The sequence below is a fragment of the Neltuma alba genome, unplaced genomic scaffold (assembly GCF_004799145.2).
Source record: "Neltuma alba isolate B1F8T4 unplaced genomic scaffold, ASM479914v2 tig00012677_pilon, whole genome shotgun sequence".
In the NCBI taxonomy this organism is placed as follows: Eukaryota; Viridiplantae; Streptophyta; class Magnoliopsida; order Fabales; family Fabaceae; genus Neltuma; species Neltuma alba.
In genome coordinates this window covers 38,131-44,680 of record NW_021637107.1, presented here as the reverse complement: position 1 = coordinate 44,680, position 6,550 = coordinate 38,131, and the positions used below count along the sequence as shown (strand labels likewise).

At 34.6% G+C, this 6,550-nt stretch overlaps 1 long non-coding RNA gene and 1 pseudogene across 1 annotated transcript; both read left to right on the top strand.

Annotated features, from left to right (window-relative positions):
• Positions 1-597: 597 nt before the first annotated feature.
• On the top strand, positions 598-1,013 carry LOC114729776 (uncharacterized). The gene is made up of 2 exons (XR_003738771.1): positions 598-640; positions 780-1,013. It is a non-coding gene; the product is annotated as an uncharacterized LOC114729776 (long non-coding RNA).
• Positions 1,014-3,418: 2,405 nt separating this feature from the next.
• On the top strand, positions 3,419-6,235 carry LOC114729775 (protein CHAPERONE-LIKE PROTEIN OF POR1, chloroplastic-like; annotated as a pseudogene).
• Positions 6,236-6,550: the final 315 nt, after the last annotated feature.

Here is a 6,550-nt window from a genome sequence, read left to right as displayed (position 1 = left end):
AGCTGAAAAGAACTATGGTTTTTTCTGATAGAGACTTTGGTACTGCAACCTCCTAGCTTATTACGTGTTATTGGCTGGAAGTTGCAGATCGGGCATGCTTAATATAGTTCACATTGGTGCCACCTCTTTTTTGTGTAAGATATGTTTCAAGCGGCGACCTTTTCATTCTATGATTAATTGCCCCAAACATTGGCTTGGCATGTTATGCACTCAAACAGAGAAGATGTCTCCATTCAGTTCTAAAATTTGGAGCTCCTTATTTTGATGGTAGAGTTTTCTGAAGATGATCTGGGGATGAAATGTGAATTGCTCTGGTTCTAGTATATCATTTTCTTGGGCATAATGATGGTTTGAAGGTCCCTGCTTGTTGCTTTCTTGTAAAGGAAAAGGTATCCTTGGAAAGTAAGATTTACTCCAGGGGGTAGGCCAGGCCTACTGAACAATATTAAACATGACGACTAAGAAAGGAGGCTACAGTGGATGGAGTACAACTTGATGGAGAATCTAGTTGCTAATGATGTTTACGGGAATCTGGATCAAATTCTTATATGAGTTAATCATATCCAATCCGACTAAGGCTCAGTTTGGATCAATTTTGTCACGAGTCCATAGAACTCATTGGCCTACTCATAATATTTTGGTAAGTAATCTTATAGATTTAGATTTTTTTTCCCCAACTTATCAGATAATAAGAGAGAAATTTTATAAACTTCTGCTAATGCAAATTGGTTTACTTATACTGTTTACGAATACTGGTTCGTTCTTTGAGACATATTCAGGTGAATTCTCCATCCAAACAGAGTCTAAAAGACGGGTAATTTCTGTCGTCATCTGGAGTAAATAAAGCAAAGTCCAAGTTTAGATTGGGGAAACAATCGAGTCTATGAATAGTAAGTAACTGGTTGATGCCGAGAATATCCTATGGGGAGATTCCTTGTTCCCGAGTCCCGACTTGATGACTCATTCAATTATTATCTCACACCATTGGCCATTTAGCTTTCGACATTATTCCTCCCTTTTCTGTCATTTGATTGGTTTCCAGATGTTATATTTATTGTTTTATAGTACAGTTCAAAATTTTTAAAAAAATATATAATTCAAATTTCAAAAAAATAACTGAATTTAGCACCAAGAAATTGTGAATAAAACGCAGTGTATTTAAGATAAAAATTAAATGATTTTTTACCAGCAAAATTAAATGAGTTAAATTAATGGCAATTTATTTTTAAAGGAAATTATTTTGAAGCATTAATGCATTTATTATTACTATAAAGTGTTTGTTATGTTGTGGTAGTAATGGCTGCATCGTGGCCGCCTGAGAAAAATGGGCATTATAATGATAAGGCGCTAATGTTTAACACGGGGGGACGAAGATGTAATGTAAATGAAGGATAGTGATATTCGAAGCCAAATGTTCAATCGCTGTATGAAGGAGGCTAGTTCACAGATTATTTTTTGTGTCGGGTTTAGTGGGAATCAAATTAAAGCAGATAGGATAGAAAAGTGCCGAGAGTTCTATGCATTGAAATGCTCTTGACTTTATTATGTATCATATGATTCATATCACAATGCTTAGGTGTCAGGCTGAAGACCTGTTCTTTTTCCTTCTTCCTCCTCCTTATTATTATTATTTTTTTTTTGCCGCCGAAACTACCTGATTATATGCTCATTTTAAAAAAAAAAACCTGAAGTTTGTTAATACCATTACCAGTATAGTTGCGTGAATTGCAAAAGTTCTATTGGCAAAATGAGCAGCAAAACTCCAACCTTCAATATTTAACACTACTATATTCCTGGGAGACATACATTGAGCAGCAGTACTTCGATTTCTCTGACTTACTAAATATTTAGCAACATTTATTAATTTTATCTTTCTTTTATCATGTCTTAATTTTTTTCCCCTATGTATAGGTGTCCTTCTATTAGAGATAGGGGTGAAAACGGCCAGGCATCCTGTGACTTAACCTGGCTGGCCTGTTTCAAAATAAAAAAAGACTCAATCCTTTTTGATGACTTTTTTAGCCTAATAGGTTAGGTCTATGCTTTTTCAAAAGTCTCTTAAGTCTATCAGGCCTGACCTAATCTGTTTATTTATCTTAATTTTAATTTTGTACTTATATCCAGTCTTATTTTAAATTTCAATATATACTTATAACTTATTTGCAATAATATTAACCATAATTAAAATTTAAATAAAATATAATAATAAATAATTGTTATGTAGTATATATATTTTATTTTTTTTATTAATTAGCCCGTGTATTTTTTATTATGCATTGTAAAATTTTTAAAATTACAGATTTTTTTAACAAACTCAGGCTCAAGCTTTAAAAAAAACCTATAACAGGCTACAAGCCAGGCTCAAACCAGTTTGTTACTAAACAAATCTGACCTGTTAAGGACAAAGCTTAGCCTGACCTGTTTCCACCCCTAATTAGAAGCAATCCTATATGAAGCATTGTTGAATATTAAATGTCACGTCTGAAAAAGTTACTCCCATGGTCCTATTTACAAGTCACTTTTAACATATTTTACGCAAACAAGAAAAATCTTAAACTTTATTAGCTTCTATTTAAAATTTAACAAATTTTCAACTTTATCTTTACTTAATATACATTATACTCTATGAAAACAAAGTTAACACAATAATAAATAAAGAATAAAATTATACATTTATATAAAAATTTTCCTCTTCTGCCTTATAAAGAGGACAAAAAAATTTATTCCCTCTGTACTATAAATAGGACTAATATAATTAGTACTATGATAATACCAGATCACTTGACATTGTATGTTGGGTTTCTTGAATTATGACTAATTACCATAAAGTATCCCTATTCTCAAGTCCATTCATTTTTCACCTTAGACAGAAGATACTAATTTTTTGGGACCAGAAAAGATACTAATATTTTGGGAAATACGGGCTTGTTTTAATTTTGAAAAAATAACAAATAAAGACTCATAATATGGGAAATTGTTATTTGAGACCCTCAATTTGAAAAATAGTAAATAAAGACTCAGTACTATATTACAAATATGAAATCTTGGTGAAATGTCTAAAATCTCCCTCAGCCAAGTTGTGATTTGGTCTACCGAAATTGTCATTCGTCAAAATAAATTTGTCATTTTCCATAGTCAACTTGTCATTTGGCATATCTGAGTTGTGATTTCAGACATTTCATCAAGATTTCATATTTATTATATAGAATTAGATCTTTATTTGTCATTTTCTAAATTAAATGTTCCAAATAGTAATTTCACATATTAGAAGTTTTTATTTACTATTTTTCTTTTAATTTTTACCCGTTGTTGCTCAGTGGTAAGTTTTTTTTTTTTTTTTTGGGGGGGGGGTCCCCCTAAACTTGTTATCCCTTAGGTAATCCGCGAGGTTTTTCCTCTTCTTTCAGTTTTGAGTTTTCCTCCAGCGACCCAAACCCGACCAAAACGGCAAGGCGTGGGGGAACTTAGCCTCGGCCTTTCCATTTCTGAACCCTTCTTTGAAATTCCCATGGTGTCCTCCCTATTACTGTATTAGGCATTTAGGCTACGCTACCAGCATAACATATGGTCGCACTTTCGCCCTCGACTTCCAATTTCGCCACCGCTTTGCTCGGCAAGAAATTGTACCCTCCCCCTCTCTTCTTCTTGTGTGTATTCTTATTGCTTGTGCAAGTTTCTGTTGCTTCTCTTGATTCTCTGATGCTGTATATGCTTGGCTAATTCAGAATGAGATTGTTTTTTCTATTCGTCAAATTGTTATGTGGGTAGCTTGATAAACAAAGAAAAAAAATCGATATTATCAATATGAATATGTTATATCAAAGTAGGATATATTAGTAATATTACTCTTCCAGTCCTTAATACAAGACCCATTTAATTAATTTGATTAGGTCAAAGAAATTAGATAAGTTAGTTATTATAAAAAATATTATACGTTTTTCTTAAAATACCATAATTATCTTTCTTAATACCTTTCTTTCTCTTTTACTTGATTATAGTTGAGGGAGTATCCTAGGGGTAATTTAGAGAAAATAGATAAATATAAAAAATGGGTCTTGTGTTTAAGACCAAAACCAACTCAACAATTAGGTCCTATATTAAGAGCCGAAAGAGTACTTTACTATTCATTCATGATATCCCTGTTGAATATTTTCAACAGTTAATTTACTTTTTTCGAATTTTTTTAAAGTTTTAAAAAACTTCTGAATTTCCATATGGTTAAGGCTAGTTATGTTTGTTGATCTCCTAATTCATCATTCATTTTTCTTTCCATTGTATAAAGTTCTGTCGTTTCTTCTTCTTTTGATTCCCTTGATTGAATCATCTTCAGGCCCCTCCAAGGAAATGCGAGGAAGCTGACAGCACATTGCAGTGTTTCATGGAGGATCAAATGCGCAGTGGATGCGCCATACGGAGGAGGTATTACCTTCTATCTCGATGTTCACTAAATGGCCATTCAAGCTCAATTATTTCATAACCTCAAAGTAGGATGGTGCTTAACTGACATTGTCAAGCCCAGAACCATACTTTGATTACTGAACCAGTGGGCCAAAGCTTTTAATACCAATGTTCCGATTGTTTCAGAAATTCCTCTTATATGAGGTTGGCTTTTTTGGTTATGTCCGATGTCTTAGTATACAAGTATGCGACCATCATTTCTTATTATGGCTTTCATGTATTTGATGGATACTTGGTAACATGGGATACTAAGTTCTACATTGAGTATTATAAGGTACTCAATAGGATTCTTCATCCCACTTAGGCCAAAGTCAGGTTATTGAGGGTCTGATAAGTAATTCCCCGAACTAAGGGCTGCCCTGTACACCCGTTCTCACCCCTATCTCCCTCACAGATATTCACCATCTGCTTAACCCTACACTAAACTCCTCTGCGCCAAATATACACAGCAGCCCCCTCCCCCCCCAAAACCTCACACATTCCACACTTCCACACTTAGGCTTGGCCATTAGCTATGGATCCATTAACGATGAATTTCTTTATTATGTTTCTTGTTTGGTAGCTTTTGGTCATTGATTGGACATTGATCGATAGCCTGAGTGTCAATTGAACTATATCTTTTGTCAAATGGACACTTATTCTGTGCTTCCTATTCTTCCTTACTGATCAGTTGATGGTACACTTATTTTTTCCTTGTAGGTAGTGTTCGAAAGTTTCCTCGTTTCAGTGTTTGGGATCCTTACAGACGCCTTGGGGTAAGCTATGATGCTTCTGAGGAGGAACTAGGGTTCAAGAAATTTTCTGCTGCAACAATATGCTGGGCATGAAAGAAGTGAAGAATCAATAGAAGCAGCATTTGAAAAAATACTAATGGCAAGTTTCAGACAAAGGAAGAAAACAAAAATTAATTTAAAAAGCCGGCTGAAATAGAAAGTGGAAGAGTCACCACCTTGGGTTCAGAACTTGCTCAACTATGCTGAACTTCCAACAACCGATGTTATCCTCAGAAGATTGTTTCTTTTTGCCTTTATGGGGGGCTGGAGTATAATGAATTCTGCTGAAAGTGGACTTGCGTTTCAGGTTTGTTGTTTTTTTTATCTCTTTTACATGTGTTTCAGTAAGATGTGTCATTATATTCATCCCCCTCTTCTGGCTACTTGGTCTAAGGTTTATGCTATGTGTTGTATATTTACCAGAAACGTAGAAAATGATAATATGATAATCGTCTATGCGTTGCTGCTCTCTCTCATTCTTGCATATTCATTTGAACGTTTTGATCTTTGGACCAGGTAGCAATCTCTTTGGCCGCCTGCAAATATTTTCTTAACGAAAAGATGAAGAGCTTGGCGAGAGCATCCATTACAGGGTAAGTTACAAGGGAATTAGACAGCTTGCACCAACATATGCTTTCCTTCTGATTTTAGTTTGTTCATTTTCTGCATTGTTTAATCTCTCAATTATAGGTTTGGAGCACTTGTTGGTGGCAGGATCTGTGGCTTATTGCTAGTACCACTACCCAATATTCCATCTATGTTGCTACCCCCAACTTGGACACTTGAACTCTTAACATCATTGGTGGCTTATCTCTTCTTGTTCCTTGCTTGTACTTTTCTGAAGTGAAGTGATACTGATAACTATTCTTCTTCATTCAATTTCCTGTACTTTTAAAGAGACCTCCAAGGCTGATAGCCGAACAAATCTGGTTTTTGAATGAGAGCGTAGTAACCACTGCAGCGCATCCTACGAAATATGAATATTATATTACTTTAACTTGAAATGCCAAGAATTCATTGGCTCGCCTCTTCTGATTAGGTTCACAACTTCAATCGAATCACTAGAAACCACTATGTTGCGGACACCCTCTTCACATATTCTAAGGCCTTTTAGAATTCCACATAATTCAACTTTGGTGATAGTCAATATTCAACAACACCACAACCTTTTAGCTTTTCGACGGTGTTTTCATTATAATGGAATTTCCGGTGGTCTGGATGGGAAGTGTTATTAAAATACAACGGTGGTTGTCACATAGTTCATGTTTGTCTGGAAGATACCCCAATATGTGGTCAAGTAACATAAAAAAGTAGTCTAA